At 36.0% G+C, this 21,659-nt stretch overlaps 1 protein-coding gene and 1 long non-coding RNA gene across 3 annotated transcripts in view; one reads left to right on the plus strand and one right to left on the minus strand.

The window, feature by feature from the left end:
• The window catches only part of LOC122473853, a 42,223-nt gene extending 21,726 nt beyond the window's left edge, over positions 1-20,497 (plus strand). Inside the window, exons 1-4 of one of the 2 annotated variants that reach the window (XR_006294727.1) lie at positions 13,779-14,300; positions 16,378-16,439; positions 16,897-16,988; positions 18,164-20,497. This is a non-coding gene — a long non-coding RNA (uncharacterized LOC122473853). Of the gene's footprint in view, positions 1-13,778; positions 14,301-16,377; positions 16,440-16,896; positions 16,989-18,163 lie in introns of those variants that run through there. The other variant, XR_006294728.1, reaches the window with a different exon arrangement.
• The window catches only part of SOX5 (SRY-box transcription factor 5), a 1,010,647-nt gene that overhangs the window by 523,129 nt on the left and 465,859 nt on the right, over positions 1-21,659 (minus strand). The gene's annotated exons all lie outside the window — the stretch shown is intronic.

The raw sequence follows: 21,659 nt of genomic DNA on the forward strand, positions 1-21,659 counted from the left end.
ACAGGTATCAATACTAAAACATACAACTTAACTCATGCAGATATTTTGAAGATTTAATAAAATCCTGAACTTTCAGATAGCATGAAATAGAAATCAATTAATAATAGAAATGAAAATATTCTTCAAAAGCTTCTGATAAAAGCAGAGTAAGAAAGATAAAATAGATGCTCAGTAAGTGTTTGCTGAAAGAATGAATCCTTGGAAAAATCCTTTTTGGAGGCATATAGATAGAACTATTAGGAATGAACAAAAAGGTGTGAAAACTAGAATTGATGTTTGTACATAAATAGAATAAGCAGGAAATTCCAGAGAGTAAATATCTAGAGATATATTTCCCAATGTTTATCAGAAAGGCAGAGTGGTACTTTCTGCAGAAATTAGTTAACACATTAATGAAATAAAGCCACCTCTGGCATAAAATGTATCAGTGGTTAAAAGTTCACAGTCAGTCTTAAAAATGTTTCAAGAGACACAAGAAGGAAAATGTTACTCCTCTTTGCAAATAAGCAATGGGAAAAAAGGTGGAGAGTAAGTAATTATTCAAACTGGCACAGAGCTGAACCAACAGGGGGACAAACACAGATGGTCAGAGGTTCCACTTAACCTTTCACCTAAAAGTTGCCATCTTCCTGAGAGAGCTAATTCTACCAGTGGTTCAATTCTGATTCAGAAGGAAAAGAGTCACTTTCTGAGTCATAACATCACCCTGGTTTTCCTTTCAGTCCTCTGTTCCAAGCCTACCAAATCCCAACCCATTTTAATTTGTCTAAAGGTGGCCTGGCCAGCACCAGAATTTAATGCTTCCATAAATGAACTCTGATTGACACGAGAGAGGACTCACTCACAGAAAAGCTTGCACGGCTGCCATTTGGTCAGTTTGGGGTTTGTTTTTAAAATCAACGCCAGTTGAGGCTGAGCAGAAGCCAGGGTGTGTTTTTATTTTATGTCTCAAATAAAAATAAAGAGCTGGGTATGAATAATCAAAGTGGCAGGCACCTCCCTGGATACTTCTAAACCTTCCAAAAGCAGTCCTGGGGCTCAGCAAAATGTAATACGGTCAAAACAACCATGAACAGCATTAGTACCAAGGGTTTGCCCCAGAAAAACAAAATAATTGCCATACAGATTCCCCTTCAGTCCCAAACTGCAGTGCCTTTCAATAATATATTAAGTTAAAATATCTTTTTTGGAGGGTGGTAGCCCCTAAAAAGACTATTCCTAGAAGCTAGGTGGATGTCACATAAAAAGAAGACAGATATTATTACCAGTATAATTCTTAAAACAAACAGAGATTCTTCTAATTAGCCACATAGACTCTGTCACTCCCTATTAAATAGTAGAAGACATATGGTCAACTCCTTGTTATTCTGGGTTTGATGATCAGTTTTGTGGACTGTACATATTCTTTATTTCCATCACTACAAGTTACATATTCTTCGGATAGTTGACACTAGTTACACAGTCAGGAAAGAGAAAGAAATCTGCGGATGAGAGAAAGTGGTTGAAAAGCAAGAAGGTGAAACTAAAAATGAAAATAAGCAATAGATGAATTCTTAAAAAAAAACCAAAAACATTAACAGTGATCAGAAAATCAGCAAATTAAATTGGGTTTCTGTAAAATTTATGGATTTTAGTCAACAGTCTGTCCTAGAAAAAGAATTAGAGATAGGGGTAAGGATGCAACAGAATAGTGGGAAATGCTTCAGATATTGTTCCAAGCATTTGGAACACTGAATCGAAAGAAATCTGAAACTTTGATTCTAACACAAAATAAAAAGCAAAATAAAGCATTTTAGGAAAAAATACACTCCTACATCATGACGCATTTGGAAGCAATTAGCTCTATAATATACATCACGATAATAAATAAAAAACTTATAATAAACAGAAAATTTATGATGGAAAGGACCTTCAGTGATGTATGGTCTGAGTCAAGTTAAATGGCCACTTCCCAGCTGCAGACAGAAGTTATTTAAGATCTGCTATTGCTGATTTTTCTCATGTTCTCATTAAAACATCTTTCACAATGTCTTCATTTCAAGAAAGGCCAAGGCTATTTATATACATTAGCACATTCGCCCCCAGTTTATTTCTGAGATGGAGAAGTATTGTTACTATCACTATACACACAGGGCAGAAAGATGCAGAAGGGCCAGTTGAGAGGACCCTGGAAGTGCCCTGAACTACTCTGATGAGGCACACCATGTCAGAGTTGGAGCCAGGAACAGGAACACATTTTAATATAGCCCAAAGCAGTTAGAACAGCCATAGAAACGTGTAGGAATTTAAAGAAGGAAGGAAGGAAGGAAGGAAGGAAGGAAGGAAGGAAGGAAGGAAGGAAGGAAGGAAAAGAAAGAAAGAAAGAAAGAAAGAAAGAAAGAAAGAAAGAAAGAAAGAAAGAAAGAAAGAAAATTGAACATTGAATTCAGCAATTCAGAAAGATCTCTGGGGCCATGCTGCTCCCATAATCAGAAAATCTTTTACATTGTCAAATGCTATTCCAGACTTAGAGCCTTTCAATAAGTAAGTAAGAATGTAGGAAAGCAAGTCTTCCTGGAGAAGGGAATCAACTGCAGAAATTTATTTATGAAATGTTTTTAATTTTATTGTATTAAATCAGAGCATGAAACTGAAGTCATGCTTTCTATTCAGAAGATCTGCCTTAGAAATAGATGTACTTGTTTGTTCTACACCTCAAGTTCATGGCCTTCCTCACCAAAGTCAAGTTTCACCATGACCCTGGCTCTGCCAGTAAAGTAAATGAAATAGTTTTTTTTTTTGTATGTAAAATTAAAAGTTAAATAATTTTATAGCACTTGTGTTACTAACAGCGTTTTATGTAGTTTTAAAGCTATAGCATTATGGACATGATTGTGAGCAGAATAGACTTCAACACTGCAAGTGAGGAACCAGTATGGGAAAGAATCTCCTGGATTATGCTGGGGCAGATTAGTGTATCTGCACAAGGAAAATCCCCTAGTTAGGGACCACAGCAGGATCCCATCCATCATATCACATGTTAGTTCAGAGAACTAAAACTCTTGAAGCATTTTTGGCAGCAGGGAGAACTTTTAGCATCATATGCTTTTTTACAAGGCTGGATTTTTCTTTTCTCCCCGATGTGCTTCAAGATTTCATAACATGAGAAACATAGGAGCAAAAGTTAAAATGCTTTAATGGTCCCCATAGGCTATTTAAATAAACACTGTGATTGCAATTTAGACAATCTGGAGTCCATTCAATATTAAATCCCCACCCTAAACTACAGCTACTACACAAATAGGGAATTCATGGTATACTCCACATGGCCATTTACTACTGCATGGATTGCCTCTTGACACTCATGGGGAGGAGCTAGCCAGGCCTAAGATTACACCAGTTAAATCTGTCAACAACTGGAGAGAAAGCTCCACTGAGCAAACATGCTGATCCCTCTCACACAGCAAGTCTTTGTCCTGACTTGCTACAACTCCGCTAATCTCATACTATCTTCAGCAGTGCAAGCAGAAACTTCTCTTGCAACCAGCTGTAACAAAAGATGCCTTTCTTTATTTTCACACACTGTATGTATATATTTATGCTGTCCCTTCCGCTCCCTCCCCCACCATTTCCACCCCTTCCTACAGACCCGATCCTAAATAAAGCTTGATTGAAGTAAATCATAAGCTATTCTTCCTCTCAGAAAAATACATGAAAAAGTGGCAATAGTACTGATCAGGTCCTTTTGACCAGATCCTCGTAAAAATAATACTCCATGACGTATGGTTTTGTGTGCGCCAGGGAAAAGAGTAGATTCAAGAACTAGGCAGGCAATAAATATCCTAAAATATGGTGTGCCAAATTGAAACAATTGGGTGGTGAAATATGTAGAACCACTGAGTGTTCCTCCAACTGCTTTCTGACATCAGAAGGTTCATGGGATCATGGTGTCCTCTTTCACTTTTATGTACTGTTGAGAAAAATATATTGGAGTAGTATTTTAGCTATGGCACTAGAAAATTATTATTATTAACTGATATTTCTTCTGGTTATAAAATGTAATATGGTATTTATGTTTAGGGAAGAAAACAAACATTTTTTTAGGAAAAATTTATTCAATAAAATGAATAATCTTAATTGTACAGCTCAAAGAATTTTTTGAGCTATGTATCTATCTGTGTAATCACCCAGATTAAGATGCAGCATATTTCAGGGGCTCCTGAGTGGCTCAGTTGTTGAAGCATCCGACTTTGGCTCAGGTCATGATCTCAAGGTTCTTGAGTTCGAGCCCCACATCGGGCTCTGTGCTGCCAGCTCAGAAACTGGAGTCTGCTTTGGATTCTGTGTCTCCCTCTTTCTCTGCTCCTCCCCTGCTCATGCTCATTCATTCATTCATATTCTCTCTCTCTCTCTCTGTCTGTCTCAATAATAAACATTACAAGAAATAAGATATAGCATATTTTTGTCACCCCAGATGGTTTATTCATGCCCCTTCACAATGGTTAATTCCCCACCAGAAGTGACCTCCATAGATTAATTTTGCCTGGAACAAAACTAGGTTAGTTTTCCAGAAACAGACATGTTTGAGTCTTATATGGCAAAGGTTATGCTGCAAATTTTCTGTACATTATCTCACTTTAAACCCTTTTAATCCTGACCACAAGAAGAGACAGGTATTTGTATCCTAAGTTTCTAAGAGAGAGGATAAATCACTTGTTCAACATAAAACTGCACTTGAAAAATCTGAATTTACTACACCCAAATAATCACTCAGGCTATATTTATACTGTATAGACCATTAAATACGATCCCCAATTAATGGTTTAAAATTTTAATGTGCTACATAATAATAGTGTTAATAATAATATTAATCCCATTCTGTCTAGCAGGTACTGAGCTAAATGTTTGATAGCATTGCCTCATTTAATCCTCCTAGCAACCCTGTAAAGCAGATATTGCCATATCCGTTTTGCACATGTAGCAAAAAGGGAAAAGTATTTCCCCACATTTAAATATTAAGTGGATTCAAATCTTGTACTTTCTGACTCACAGTTCTTGGTTCATAATAAGTGCTCAATAAATATATGTTGAATCACCGAATTAAATGATGAATAAAAATGCTTGATAAAAAGTAGGCTATGTTTTGAAAATGCTAAGCAAAGTTGTTCATCACTTCCATGATGGCATTTACAGGGAGAAAAAAATTACAGAAATTAAAAGTTAGAGAATGTTGGTCTCTTTCCCTCGTTTTCGACCTGAGTAAACTGAAGCACCAAATGATCTGTTCAAGAGCAGAGCACATAGTCAAATAATGTTGATCTGGGCTGAAAATCAGGTTTCTTGAGCCCCATTCCAGTGTTAGCTTTGTTCTATTTCTATGGTTCTGAACCAAACACACTGCATGGGTTTTAAATAAGTTAGTAACTGAATTTGTTAAGTTTATCAACACTTCAAATAGCTGTGGCAATTATTCTGTAATGTGCTACAAGGAAAACCAGAAAAAAGAAGCAATATAGAACAAGGTTACTTTCCTCGAGATGCTTAGATATTTCATCATCAAGAGGAGAATTAACATTATGAGACAGTGAATAGTATTAAACATGTGCTCCTGAAAACAAACAAAAAGACAGCCCTATAAAAGACTGCATGATAAAGTATATCATCAAACATAATCAACCACCACAATTTATAGAACTGATAATACCCTCAGGGAAAGTCAAGAAGGGAAGAGATCAGTGTCGGCAGCAAATATAAAGGAATTCAAGACTGGTTTAGAAGTTATCATAGGCTCACAGATTTGAGAAGAGAAATCATCCAGTCCAAACCCCTCATTTTATACAAGAGGCAGTGTGAACAGGGAGATGACAGTCTATGCCCATGGCCACAAATCTCCAGTATGGCCACAGCCACTCACCTCCAGTCCAGGATTCTGTCCATTAGTACCATTTTACCAACTTGTCCATGAAACACTGACAGAGAAAAGTTACTCCTCACCCAAAACAGTAAAATAAGTTAAAACATTAATGAACTGGCTGACATGCCATAAAAGATACATGTAAAAATATTATTTAGCAGTATAATGACCCAATTGCTTACATTTTCAATGTATTGCAACTGGACTATGGCACTTAGTACATATTACTTTCTTAAAGATAATTAAAGAAACAAGTAGGGGTGCCTGGGTGGCCCAGTCAGTTAAGCACCTGACCTCGGCTCAGGTTATGATCTCAGTTGGTGGGTTTGAGCCCCGTGTTGGGCTTGCTGTTGACAGTGCTGAGCCTGCTTGGAATTCTCACTCTCTCTTCCCTCTCTGCCCCTCCCCCACTCATGCTTTTCTCCCTCTCTCTCTCTCTCTCTCTCTCTCTCTCTCTCTCCCTCTCTCTCATAATAAATAAAGTTTTAAAAAACTCAAAAAAAATAACTAAATATAAGTCAGAGAGAATGTCAGGTCACAACATACATCTTCCAACTCATTCAGTGTCCTAAAATGTATAGCTCACAGAAGATTAAAAATAGAAAATACATTTTTACAAAAATACTTTTTTCCTGACATCTTATCGAATACATTTTTGTTCTCCATTTAAAATTGTCAATGGTGCACAAGTGATTTCATCCTGTGAACCCATGAGGAATGCAACCACATTCAAGCCTTCCAGCTGTTGTTCATCAAGAATTGTAATATTTATTCTGGAAGGAGCAAACAACAGATGCGTTTGGAGAATGTGAGTTCACCTGGTTTCTATAGCATATGAGCTCAAATTCAATTTGCTCATCAACAAACATCTTGTAAAAGAACCACCACCAAAAAGTTAAAAGTAAATTAAAAAAATAAAAAGCATCAGGTTCTATAAATTTAAATTTCAGACTCCATGTACAATCTTGATTTTAATCCTTATTCTTTCATACCATTCCCATTTTATGCTATAATTAATATCAGTAACTACTGGTGATACTTTTCTGGAAACATGTTTTTTCTACCCATTTCAATACCTTATCCTGCTACCTTCTTTAAAAATGGCATCTTCATTTTCTGGGACAATAACTTACAGTTGTTTTAAAGATGACATAAAATGTATTTTCAGCTCTCTTTCCTGATTTACGGCCACTTTCAACAAAACTGCCAACCAGGCATGAGAATCCATGAAAACACTTCAGGGTCCCTGAACGACCGTCTATCATTTTCAAATGAACATTTGTATTACACACCAGAATGTTTCAATAATGATTCAAATTTAGGCCTTTTACCTAGCAAGTACGCACTTCCAATATTTTCTAAAAGGAAATAAAAAAATAATATAAAACGAATTTAAGCAATTGTACAAAACCAGGTAGAAAGAATAGAAAACTTTTATTTATTTATTGTTTCCCTACTCTTGTTCCCAGCTTTTGGCTATTTGATAGGTAATACACAAAAGAATAAAGAAGCATAGAAAAAAAGGGAAACATCTATCAGATGATTTCTTAATAAATTTGTGATGAAATTTTAGTGGTCTAACAAGTGCTCTTTTTTCAATAATCTATAAATTTCATCTTTTAAAACTAACTGATCCCTTCACCATAACTTTTAAAGAGTGAGACAACTAAAATGACATTAGCATGGAAAATTAAAAGCAACCTTTAATCTTAAACCTGTGAAATTTAAAATAAAATTAGTTCAGGGCTCCTGGGTGGCTCAGTCAGATGAGCATCACACTTTGGCTCAGGTCATGATCTCACAGTTTGTAAGTTCAAGCCCCACGTTGGATTCTGTGCTAATAGCTCAGAGCCTGGAGCCTGCTTCAGATTCTGTGTCTCCCTCTCTCTCTACCCCTGTCCCGCTCACATTCTCTCTCTCTCTCTCTCAAAAATAAATGTTAATTTAAAACAAAATAAAACAAAATAAATAAAATTTAAAAGTTCATTGGAGGCGCATCTGGGTGGCTCAGTTGGCTAAGCATCTGACTCTTGGTTTGGGCTCAGATCATGATCTTCCAGTTTGTGAGACTGAGCCCCACATAGGGCTCCACACTGATAGTGCAGAGCCTGCTTGGTATTCTCTCTCTCTCTCTCTCTCTCTCTCTCTCTCTCTCTGTCTCTGCCCCTTCCCTGCTCATACACTCGCTCTCTCTCTCAAAATAAATTTAAAAATTAACTTAAAAAGATAAAATAAAATTAGTTCATTGGAAATTACATTCTACTGAATATCTGACACTGAATAACTGATACTTCATGGTCAAAATATGCTTACCTTTGTTTCTATCAATGTTCAGCATACAGATTATTCAAATAGATTCTATTTCATCAATATTTATGGAATGCAGATAATCCTTCTAGAATTCAGGGACTGAATAGCTGGGTGTGGGCAAGGGAGTACCCACAGTAGTGTGGGATGGAGCAATGAGAGCCTAATCTGGGGTGGCAGATACTGCCAAATCCTCAATATAGACTACGACACACTTAAAAAAAAAATCCTTAGGCAGTGCAAAACAGGGTGAGAGCCTGAACTCTGAGAGCCAGATTACCTGGTTCAAAGCTTGGATTTGCTTTTCAACAATAGGCAAGTAACATGACTTCTGTGCAACTTGGTTTCCTCATCAGTAGGATAGAGTTTGCGAGGTAAAAACTAAGTCACTATAGATAAAACACAATTACTGTGCCTTACGCGGAATAAGCACCATATACATGTTGGCTATTATTATCTTTTTTCTTAACTGAAGTATAGTTGACACAAAATATTGCATTAGTTTCAAGTGTGCCACATAGATGGTTTGACAATTCTGTATGTTATGCTATGCTTCCCATACCTGTGGTTACCACCTGTCACCACACGATGCCATTAACAATCATCCCCTATGCTGTACCTTTCATCCCCATGACTTATTCATTCCACAACTGGAAGTCCACTCCTCCATATTCACCCATTTTGCCCATCCCCCATCTCCTCCCCTTTGGCAGTCTACCTGAATAATCTGTATTTTTGTTTAACTGTATTATGGACCTGGTTTCTCTTACTACTTAGAGTATAACATTTGGAGACTAGAGACAATGTCTTACATTTTTATATAGTCACCAATCTCTAGTGCAGTCCTGTTGTCCAGGAGCTACTTGTATGTTATACTGGTATATAAATGATAGTAGTAATGGAAGAACAAAAATAGAAGGATTGTTTGAACACTTAGGAGAGAGGAGTTCAACCTAAAAAGGGAATAGGGATAGAAAAAGAAAGAAAGAAAAAGAAAGAAAGAAAGAAAGAAAGAAAGAAAGAAACAAACAAACAAACAAACAAACAAACTACCAACTTCCAAGTGGAAGCATTCCAGACCAGGAAAATAGCAGGATAAGTTAACATGACAGAATTTTTTCTAATTGAGGGAGGGACAAAGCTGGACTTGGATTTTCCTCTATGATTGTATTTTCTCTTGTGTATATGTGATTCCTGAACATCTACTCATCCTTGCAATAAGTACATTACTGTCATAGAGATGTACCATGAAGACGAATAGAAGGACCTATCAGGGGGTGGCCACATTCTACGGTCAAAGTCAAAAGGAAAATCTAAAGCTCTTTGTAATAGCAGCCAAATTAAGCAATTTGGTAAGCTATACCATTTACCTATTTGTTCTAAGAGAATTTCACCATAGGACTTGAAGTTACTTGGTAGAGTGGATATCCTGATATTAGCAAACAATAGAACTCATTATCTTATATTGATATTTTAATCATTGTAGCATATTAGATAAAACGGAAGCTTGTTTTAATTAGAAAGCTGAAAAGTTTGAAAACACCTGGATGGTCCAAACCAAGCTTGGAGTAATGATGAAAACATTTGGTCAAACACAAACCAAATTATGAGATATTACAGAGATATTACAAGATTTTACTTGATGTATGTTTCTGTGCCATTAATTTTAACAGGCCGTTTTAAACAAATGCAACTGAATGGGGAAAAAAAAGAGTTTAATATAGACAGCGTATAGCATTAAGTTCAATGGAACCACACTAATTCCTTTTCGTTGTTTTCTTTTTCAAATTTACTTTTTACTTCTACATTCACATATATTTCCACATAGGAATATAGATGTGCTTGACTTAGCATCAGGCCACACACAGGAGTCAAATGAATTTATCTCCTCCTCTCCTAACACTTCAGTAAGGTCCATGATTTTTAAATCCTGCATTGCCACTAGATCACAAATGACACCAAATTTAGTAGATCAAATCAAATCTGTATACTCAGATGCCAGTTCTATAGAGAAACAGTAAAGGATCTCACAATCTTAAATCAGGGAGGGAAAAAAAGAAAGCTACCACCTGTACCTGGATAACTACCAGCAGTGATTATAAAAACTAACTACATTAAATACACTTAAGCATTGCTGTACATTTCACTACCTATTTGATTAATGACAAAAGTAGTGACAGACAGTTGCAATATGGAATCTAATGTTTATACCCAAACAGTACATCAGTCATTTAGCCCGAATTTACCTTACTCCCACACAAACCTGGTGTCAGGCTCAATGTTTGTTTCTATACAAAACAAAACAAAACAAAAAAAAAAAAACAAAAAAAACTCAACATTCAGTTTGAGAAGTCCTGCTTTTTTTCACATGAAGAAAACTTGTACGTGTGAAAAAAAAAATTCAAAGCCTTTCAAACCACACTTTTGAATTTGCTTTCAACATTTATCTGAAGCATTATCACACCTCTCTCAAAAGTTCTATGCCCTACTCAGAAATCTTAACTATGACTACTGCATCATGTGGGAAATTTTGTTTCTGCTCTTTCAATTGCTTTGCTTTTGTTAATTCTCCAAACATAAAGGTGCTACCTTCATGTTGATAGACCATTTACTTCATTAACAGTCATTGGCATCTCACAGGTTTTCCTATTTTTTTCTTTTTACTTTTAATGTTTATTTTTCAGGGAGAGAGACAGAGAGCGAGCAGGGGAGAGGCAGAGAGAGAGAGAGAGAGAGAGAGAGAGAGAGAGAGAGAGACAGAATAAAAAGCAGGCTCCAGGCTCAGAGCTGTCAGCACAGAGCCCGATGCAGGGCTTGAACCCATGAACCACGACATCGTGACCTGAGCCGAAGTCGGAGGCTCAACCGACTGAGCCACCCAGGCGCCCCAGGTTTTCCTATTTTATACCATGTAAGACTTAAATGGAAAATGAAAAATACAGTTGTTGAACTATTCTTTCAACAGGCAAGAGTGTCAGTTAAAAATCCCATCCTTTCACATCAGAGGGCTCTGATCTGAGTCCACTGTACTGCAGAAGAAATGGGGGAGAAAAAAGGCTTTAATTTGAAAAGTGGTTGCTGTAGAACTGCAGACAGATACATAGGAGAGAGAGCCATAATCCAAAGCAGCCCACCTGAATTTGAGAAACTTTTTTTTTACTATTTTAATTAAGAAAATTATACTTTAAAAGGTATGGCGGAAACCACAATTAAGAAAGAAAAAAAATGGTTGAAATAAGCAAATTCAAAGTTTGAATGTTCCTCAGCTAAAATCAAACTGAAAGAAATCACAAGCTCTCATGGCTTGAGTTTTATTTGTTTGTTTGTTTGACTTTTGCTAGACTGTTTAATTCGTGAATATTTTTCAAAGGAGCCGAGGAGGCCAAAATAAAATTACACTAATGTACAATTCAGTACAAAGGAAATACTCAGAATGCACAAATGCCCGCACACAAAGGCAAGATATTACTTCCTTTCACATATATGTCAGATATACTTTAGCAAATCAAAAGAAATGAAGATAACAAGTGGAGAGGAAAATATGGAGATAGCTGATAATTAGATGTGGATTAAGGCAGTAGGAAAGTGGGGAGAAAGATTACTGCAACTGGAAAACGGAAATGGTCCTTTCCCCCCAATGGTTTCATTTAAATCCAACTTCTAGAGTGTGGGAGTGTTTAGGTTTTTTTTTGTGGGTTTTTTTTGCCTTTTTTTTTTATAGCCCTTCTCCAACATGTGTGGCATCTAGCATCTGGGTTTGGGTGGCTTATTATTATCTTTCTAAACATATAGTTTGATATTCCTTTAATTAAATGGTGACCATCACCGAAAACAACTTTTCTGGAGAAGGACCTTGCAAACCCACAAAACCCAGGAATGGGTTTGTTGAACCTGCAGGCAGTTTTGTTTAAGTGAGCATTAAAGACTTGGCAAGCCCTCTGTGTTCTCATTTTCTTATTCTCTATTATCTATCCACTTAATAATTTCTGAAACCTTAATCAGACTCTAACCAAAAAAATCCACACAGTGCTTGGGATAGAATGATAATACCATCTGTTTTCATTCTTATGTGGGTTCTTTCCAGCCATACAATCCAGCATGCTGGCTGCTTACTTTATAATGATCCTAACATTATAGGTGATTTCAAGTAAAGTCTCCTGTGTCATTTGCCTCTTGCAAATGCACACAATCTTTTCAATTCGCAAAAGTCTGGCATATTTTCCTATAAATGTTGGTTGCATTTGAATTCTGTAGATAAATAGGATCAATCCCAACACTTTTACAAAAAGAAAAAATCCAGAGCTATTTCTTGCTTTTTTGGGTAATGGCTGGTAAGACGGAAAGTTCTTCTAAAAGAATTTATTTGCCATTTGACTTCTAATTCTCTTAAAGTCTAGATGGCAATTTTAAAAATAAAATAGCTAAGCCATTCCTAAACATAGAACTAACTTACTGAGCACCTTTATACAATGACTTTTCAAATGTGCAGCCTTTACCATATTCATTAAGAATTAGATTTCAGCATCATTATTAAAGGATAATAAATAGAGATGCTGGTATCGTTTCCTTCTAGTTGTGGGAACAAGTAAGAATTCAGAGCAAAGGTCAAGTGCTTTTAAACTCTTTGGTACAGGAAAAATCAGCCAACGATATGGAAAAATACACTCCAAATAATTCATTTTTGCAGATTTTAACAATCAATATGGAGCACCATATGATAGATATGGCTCCAACAATCTGTATCAATCATGAAGATTGGCAGTGGCAAACCACACAGACCAATTTTTGTCATGCTACCACAGTCGATTTTACAGACTCTGTGTAACCAAGACTTTCTCTGGTGCTTTCCCTGACACACCACACAGCCCCTTCCAAGATCTGCTTCCAACACATTCAAGGGCTTTTCTGAACCAAACCTCACTGAAAACCTTTGGAGACTGGCACACAATTCTTACGATACTCCATGTTTTCCTTCCAAAGCCTGCATCTTTAATACATTATATTGGGTTTTTCCCATCACACATTTAATGTGTGAAATTTCTAAACTCTTCCCCTTCACTTATCTAAATTGAACTTTGGCAGCCAACAGTTAACTGTTGGAGACTTGCTTCAAAACGATCAAACCCTTTTCTAGATCTGATTGCAAGAAGTCTCAGTGCCAAGATAGAAATTTCAGTCTTCATCATACACAAAATCAATATGTATGCTTTGCTCTGGAAAGAAAGCCACCTTGAAAATAATTAATAAAACATCAAAGCTACATACTACTTCAAAAATCCACATGAGACTGAAACATTCGAGGCAATTAAAAGAAATTATTAATTTATATAAGGTGGTACTTTTCTTTGTGTGTGTGTGTGTGTGTGTGTGTGTGTATATATATATATATATATATATATATATATATATATATATATATATATCTCCACACTGAAATCTCAGTTTTGGCTTCAAAATGGCAATTTAAAATCTTAACAACATACCCATAGCAATTATGAATGTTACATTAAATACATAAGCTTTGAAAAACCATAAGAATAATTTGAAAATACTTAAATAATATCAAAAGCTACGGAGAAATGCAAACTACATTTCACTGAAACACAATGCATAGGCATATTATTAGAATTTGGAAAAAAGGCATAAATTTTATATTACAGTATGTACGTAAGTGAAAGGAGACCTCCATAAAACACATGCCAACAAAACAAATCTCATGTATCAGCTGCATTTTAGTGTCCTACAGAGTTAACTTTAGTTAACTTTATTTATTCTTATATGCGCCTTGCTTAGTGGTAGATATTTTAAAAACAGGTTTAAAAAAAAAGGTGACTCAGAAGCACACTAGATATGGAAGACACAGGGAGGGGTGGTGGTGGTGGGAGAGCGAGAAAAGAGAGAGGGAGACAGAGAGGGAGAGGGAGAGAGAATGAATCACATATTAGGGAGGTGCCTGAGAAAAGGAAAGCTTGATAGAAGAGATGATATTTCTCTTGGCTTTTGAAGATGAGCCAGTTGTTCAAGGCTGTGAACGGAAGGGTGCACGTCCTGGACCAGGGTGAATAACTGCATAAAGAGGAAGATGGAAAGCTCTGTTTGGGTAAGATAGATAAGGGTCTTGTTTACCTGGCTTAGGTGTTTAGACTCTATCAGCTAGGCAACTGGAAGTCATTAGAGGTTTTCAATCAGGAAGATGACATGACCAGATCTGCATTTTGGAAAGATAACTGGCATCATCAATGAGATAAATGGATCTGTAACAAGAGAGATGAGGCAAGGAGTCTACTCAGGAGAAATCTGTGATACACTGTGACAGATGGTGAGAACCTGCAGTAAGGTGGAAGCATTGATGCTTCAGAGCAATTTTCTCTGTGCTCTCTGGAAGGCCCGAACCCTAAATCCAAGCCAATGTATTGATTTCAAGGACCCACAAGGCGCTTTACAACTTTATTTAGCACTTCAATAATATACATCTTTGCAGAGCACCTTTTTAGACATTTGTTAACCAAACCTCTTAAGCTCCTTAGAAATGAAAGGATAATACATTTTCTTCAGTATTAGAGAAAACATTCAAATAGAAATTCTGTTACTATGACCTAGGGCTTCTGCATCAATGTCTTGAGAGCATCTACTGATCTACTTCTCTATTTGTCATTAATCTTGTACATCTGATGATACAGCAAAAGCTACAATGGTGTCTAATTTCAAATTGTATCTCCCTTCCTTATTAGTTTTGCTCTGTTCAATTTCATGAGCCAGCCAAAATGATGAAAAGACATGGCATTTGTTTGAAATTAGAGGAAAAAAAAGTAGGGTGGGTAGGAATGCACTAACCATGGTATCAGAGAACAAGGCTTTAGAATTGTTCTAGTCAATATTTTCATTTTAGAGATGAAGAAATCTTGACCCAGTGAGATAAGTGCTTTGCCCAACATAAAATTAACTGCTAACAAGCCCACAAGAAACCATGTGATTGTTAACCCATTTTTTCTAAAGCTGTTTATTTTATAAATTATAACAATGTTGTTAACAAAATTTTGGGAAAGAAGTTATTGTTCAAGGATCCACAGAAAAGATAAATATATTTTTACCCTTCTTAAATTAGGAAGAAGCTTGTTTTATTTGTATTTTTATTAAATGAGAGCGATAGTCATTTAGTATTTAGCTACACAGTTGCATTAATCTCCTAATCCTCTAATGGCACTAAAACATATATAATGAATTTGAAACCATTGATTAAAATGATTATTTCTTCAGGTCCAATATATGAATTCTTAAAGAGATCAGTCTAAGATATCCTTTGGGGTACCTTAATGATGATTTAAATCCTACAGCATGATTGAGTTGGTCAATTTCTCTTTCTTGAGCTGATTTTTAACCTTTTTTTTCTCCCTAGCTACAGCCTATTGATGGTTTGTATTTTGATAGTAATTAACAACAGTAAATGCATTAGTATTTAAGTCCACCTATGAGTTTTAGAACAGTGTAATTATTCCAGGACAGCACTGAACGGGGCTGCTAGGTAGAATTTGTGCATTGCATACATTTCCATTTCTTCATGTATTCAGAATACAAGTAATGTAAGGCTCACTGAGCAAACCTCACAACAATGACACATTGTTCAAATTCAGGAATAAGGGTGTTCTACTTTTACTTCCTATTATTCTAAAAAAAAGTAGCAAAATTTTTATTAAGTTACTTGGGGACAAAGTCATGTATGTAAAAATAAAAATGCTCTTCTGAAAGAACAAAATATCTAAACAAAACTTGAAGAAGTAGAAAAAATGCCTTTGCATATTTGTCAGAAGTAGTATTAATAACTGCATGATTCCAAAACACGTAGATATTTTGGAAAAAATATTCAGTAAAGATTAACCATCTCTATGATTCTAACACTAAGAATATAGAGGAGGCTCAATAAATTAATGTTGAATGTCTAATCCAAATTTGATATTAACTAATAAGTACAGCCACATAATCTCTTACCACATTTCTTAAATTCTTCCTCATTACTAGAAAGTAACATCCCTTACTTTAAAAGATCAAAATAAAAGCTGGTTTAATTGACTCTAGTTTTTGTATGCATTTGTGAAGGTGCATATCATTTTTACATAAATTGGAAAGAAACTGTTATTGCTAATACTAGTCTCTATTGTCTGTCTGCACACTTCACCTAGGACTATGGATTGTGTGTTGAAACTTCCAGTGTTTGAAGATCTGCTTCTTTGCCCTTTGAACCGTAAGTCACTTTTGTCCCCAAATATTGTTTGCTGCATTCTGATTGATCTGTGTGCTTTTGCATCTTCCCCAGGATTCCACAACTATGCCACATTGCTTAAACCGTGCAGAGTGAGCACAAATATTTGATAAGCAAAGGTGATTTTTCTAAGTCTTTGTACAGGAAGAAATGGCATTGTTGCTAGTGTATGATTTTCATATGTCTCATTGTGATGGTTAAATTAAAACAAAACAAAACAAAAGAAAACAAGCTTGGCAATGAAATCAGAAAAAAAAATTAAGGACAATTCTCTGTACTGGTACATATATAAATTAGGATTACCTTAGCTGGGTCTCTGTAATCATTAGCAGTAATGTGCTTATTAACTTGTTAGTTTAATACATATGGCATCAAAGTAAAACCTAATGATGGAATCAAGCAAAATCACAAAATGATCGTTTTCTCTCTTTACCCTAAGCTGAGCAAGGAACCTTTCCAAGCAGTGTGAACTCACTGGCTTCCCCATAACGCTACAGAGCTCACGCTGCCATATAACTGGGAATCGGAGAGGTGAGGTCATTTCATCACTCCTTGGAAAAAAATGCAAAACGTCTGCTAAAATCTGACTTCATTTGATTTACTCTCCAAGACTGTTTTTTATTAAATATGTTTGACTGCTATCTCTAATTAAATGTAGAATTAATTTTGGCAAACTAACCACAGATGCAGTTTATGTTCAATTTTATCAGACAGATTTATTTATAAGCTGTCAACTTCTTGAAAGACTTCATTTTGGAGCAGTTTTAAATTGCTAACAGTAGCTGTAAATGGAGCTACTGTTCTCTGGAACACTAAAGGAAAAGTATGCTATAAATGTCCATTCCATCTGTGAGGAATCATAAAACAATCACATTCCTTTATTTTTTTTTCCTCCGTAGGACCTTTATTAAATTAGTTCAACTCAATTAAAAATAACTTCAAAAACATTTCAGAGCCCTTTGTTTCATGGAATACTTGGAACTCTCTGCACGGAACGTCACCCTTTTAACTAATCCCTTTTAGTAAATGGAGGAGAATAGTGGTATTGTGACTTCAGACAGTGCTTTCAAGGGTCTCTACTGTACCGAATTGAGGTCACTGCAAGACAATGCTCAACACCCAATAGCCATTCAAACATTCTTCACAACTCTATCAAACGTGTCTTTCTTTCTCTCACCCGCTTTCTCTCATGGCAAACTCAGAGGACAATGGAAAAGCCTCTAGCACCATTTATGGTCACCATATTTGCACATGACAAAGTCTATTCTTCCTGGTTTGCCAACTCCCTGTAAAAAGAATGAACCCTAGGATAGATTTTCCCACCATTACTGTTATTCAAACTTATTTTGTATTTAATTATTTTTGTTGTTGTTGTTAGAGGGCTGCTCCATGGCATTTGAGAAGCTGACTTGCTATTTTCGTGCATGTGTAACAAAGCAGAGACTAAATGCAGAATTAAATATGTCACATTATAGCCAGCATATGCATGATGGAGCGCACAATTTAGTACAAAACGGAGACAAATGAGGAAATTGGAATTATTATACCTTGTCTTCTTGTCTAACATTAACAGTATTATAAAACTTACTGTTTACCCATGAACCACCATGCTTGTGCCCCACAAGCACTATTTAGTTTTGCTTGGGAGTTTTTATGGCTGCAGCCACAAACAAACAAAATCAATTGCTGTAAATTTTTCTCACCAGGGCTGCTCCTTTTTGAACGAAGAAAAAAAGAAAAAAAAGATGTATCCAGAGCATCGTCCTCCAAACAAACAAGAGGAGCACATATTTGCAAGCTATATAGTAAAGTTGTTGCAATGAAGATTTTGATTTTAATTAAGAATGGGATTTGTAGGACAATTAGTGAGATGTAATATTCTTTGCAAGAAACAGTACCCTTATTGGAAATACCACCTAAAATGGAGCGGGGGCATTTGGTGCTGCACAGAGACTTATATCTATGGGTTTCTACAGTTAATGAGAAAGAAAAATACAAGGAAAATGTAGGTACCTCACCTGAAATGCAGGAATACAAATACCGTTTGCCTGTTTTTTCTTCCCCCTCCTTAATTTTTCTTTTTAATTTAAACCATAGAAATCTGTGCTGTTGAGATTTCAACCAGGTAATCATCTTATCATTAATACGTTTATGTTATTTCTTCACATTGACTTTAAACCACTGATCATTAGGAGTATACCTCATCTTTTTTGATGATTTTACAAGGACATAATAATATACTTAATAGTAATAAAGGCAACGAACTCTCCAGTTATTTTTGGTATGCTCAGCTGTCCTGACATTAAAAAGAGGGCTTTTTCTTACAGTATAGAAAATAATTTGTGTAATTGCTTAAATGTTGGAATGACCATTTCCTTTACAGTACATAAATTTTCATGTGTTATAAAAACTAACAATGTATTTATTAATCAAATGCCTGATAATTTCCCATGTCTATTCAATTAATTTCATAACAAAATTTTCATTTTTCCTTTATAAGCAGTAAGATTAAACATTACCAAGTGAGTTAAGGGATCTCCTTTCTCTAGCAGATGGAAAAGATACTAACAGTGAGTATGTCACCAGATATTATGCTGTCAATAATAAAGGCCAAATACATATAATCACATATATGTCATTTTAAACAGTGTAGTAAGCCCAAAACTCTTCACTATTTATTCTATAGTATTAAGCATATTCTATCTGCCAGGCATTACACCAAACAATGGTAGAGTACAATATACAACGAGGATATCTTAATGCAGTTTATCATATGCTGGAATGACATACATCTAAACCAGTATAATCAGTCACACTGTGTGAAGGGCAGTAGATACACAAATAGGTATAAGATTTCTTTCATTGTACAAATTGAAAGTGCAAATTCCCCACTATGGCAGGCAGGCTGGATAGAATCTATGGTAGCTTTTGAATTCCCACCTGAAAAGCATCATGGGAAGTATATTAGGGTTGAGAATGAGATGTATAGAATTTAACTTGGGGAAGGGGTAAAAAAGAACACTAAAGGGAACAGAAACATGTGGATTATAATAAGGAATATTTAGTGGCCCATTATTTGATGATGCTATTCATATGGGATTAGGGCAAGGCAGGTCTGGAAGTTCAGATTGAGGCCACAGTGTAGCTGGTGGCCCTTAAGTGCTATCCTCAACTGCAACCAATTGGTGTAGGAAGAGATGGGGAGCCGGAAAAGGACTTCCAAGGCTACTTGAGGATTTCAAATGAGAAGGGATGAGAGAATGGGTTTTTTTCTGTGCCAAAGGAAAGGAGAAGATGCATGAAACAGAAAAAAAAAATATGTGCTTTGGAAACCAGATATGGTGGCTGAGAAGAGGAAAGGAGCCAATGTGATCACAAAGGTCTTACACCAGGCTGGCTGGATCTATAAATGGTTCAACCATGTGAAATTGCCAACTCAATACATCCTTCAAATAATATTTGAAGAAAGGCAGTAGAGAGGGAAGAAAGCTCCAAGGAGAAAAATGTGGTCTGTGTCTAGATTCAAGAAACAAAAGGATGAAGTAGAGTCAGTAAAATGGTTACATGAAAGTCTCCTGCAGACCTAGAATTCACACTTAATTTCCGTAGTGTAACTGAAAACATGGGAGAGTTGTTTTTCCCTCCAGTGTTAGCTTCAAAATATAACAGATTTCATATTTTGTATAACTTTCCAAAACCTAAAATTCCTGATTCATCATTTTGCTCCTTTACTGTCCTTTAATTAAAGCCCTATGTGTGGCATTTTTAAAATGAAATTTCAGTTTAAAAATATGTCTTCATACACTTTACTTCAGAACACAGTAAAATATAAACATAACACTTCACCAATTCAAGCACGCAACCAACCTACCAGTTATGATAACTTTGTAGTTATTATCTTCAATTTCAAAAAATGGTTTTCCTCATGCAATTTTGAATCATATTTTACCTTCGATTTGATTCTATAACTTCAGTGGAAATTCAAAAGGTGTGTATTGTCCTTTAATAGCTGTCCCATTATAAGAAATGCTAAATCTTAACTATGGCTGTCTTGCTCCTGATTAATAAGCTTTGTAAAATATCAATAATGTTAAATGGAGCTTCAGTATAATCATCTGGATATTTCATTTATTCACTCTTTTTTTTTTAATTTTAAAAAGTTTTTTAAGGTTATTCATTTTTGAGAGAGAGAGAGTCAGAGCATGAGTCAGGGAGGGGCAGAGAGACAGAGAGAGAGAGAGAGAGACAGACAGACAGACAGACAGACAGAATCTGAAATAGGCTCCAGGCTCTGAGCTGTCAGCACAGGGCCTGATACAGGGCTCAAACCCATGAACCATGAGATCATGACCTGAGCTGACTGAGCCACCCGGGCACCCCTCCTTTATTCACTAACTACCTTGTGGAGAAAGTGTCAATATCACACTTTCATAAGGATTATGTGGAAGACAGGCTGACTTCAAAATTCCCAAAGACCACCTGAAAATGGAGGGTATGTGTTCTTACAGGGTGATAATAAAGACAGCTGACCCACAGAGCCACCACATTCCAACCCATTACCTTTGTTCAAAATAAAAGGACCCATCCTTCGGACTGACCTTTCCCAGCAAACAAGAACTTAGCCAGAAAGAGGTGCAAGAGGTGAATGTCAGCTCTGTTCACCCCTATTCATCTCCTCAACTGGGCTCCTTTGGGCCATGGGAAAACTGCACAGTTGAGTCTGGGGCTCCAGCCTACCACATGCCAGGAATTCTGTTCTATGCATTCCATATACATTATCTCCATTAATTGTCAAAATAGCTCTGAGCTGCAATAATTGTGCCCATTTCTGAGGTTAGCTAACTTGCCTAAGATCACAGTTAGTGGCAGCATTCAAGTTGTTGGATTAGCATTCTGACCTCAAAGACCTCATTCTTATCCACAATGAATTATTGCCAGTATCATTATGTTAAACAAATATTTAATTTCATGCTTTTACATAACTATGCTTTGTTAATTATTTGGCTATTATATACACGTATATTAGTAGTCACGGGCTAATTAAGTCCCACATTTACAACATAACAGTTTCCTTAGGTGGCAACTTCCTAATAAATGGAGGGAGGTATATCTAGAAAGATATTCCACCAAGGGTTTCAAATTTTGTCAGCTGAAAGAAGAAAAACCTTTTCCATTTTGGAAAAAAAAAACTTGTCATTAACA

The sequence above is a fragment of the Prionailurus bengalensis genome, chromosome B4 (assembly GCF_016509475.1).
Source record: "Prionailurus bengalensis isolate Pbe53 chromosome B4, Fcat_Pben_1.1_paternal_pri, whole genome shotgun sequence".
Taxonomy (NCBI): Eukaryota; Metazoa; Chordata; class Mammalia; order Carnivora; family Felidae; genus Prionailurus; species Prionailurus bengalensis.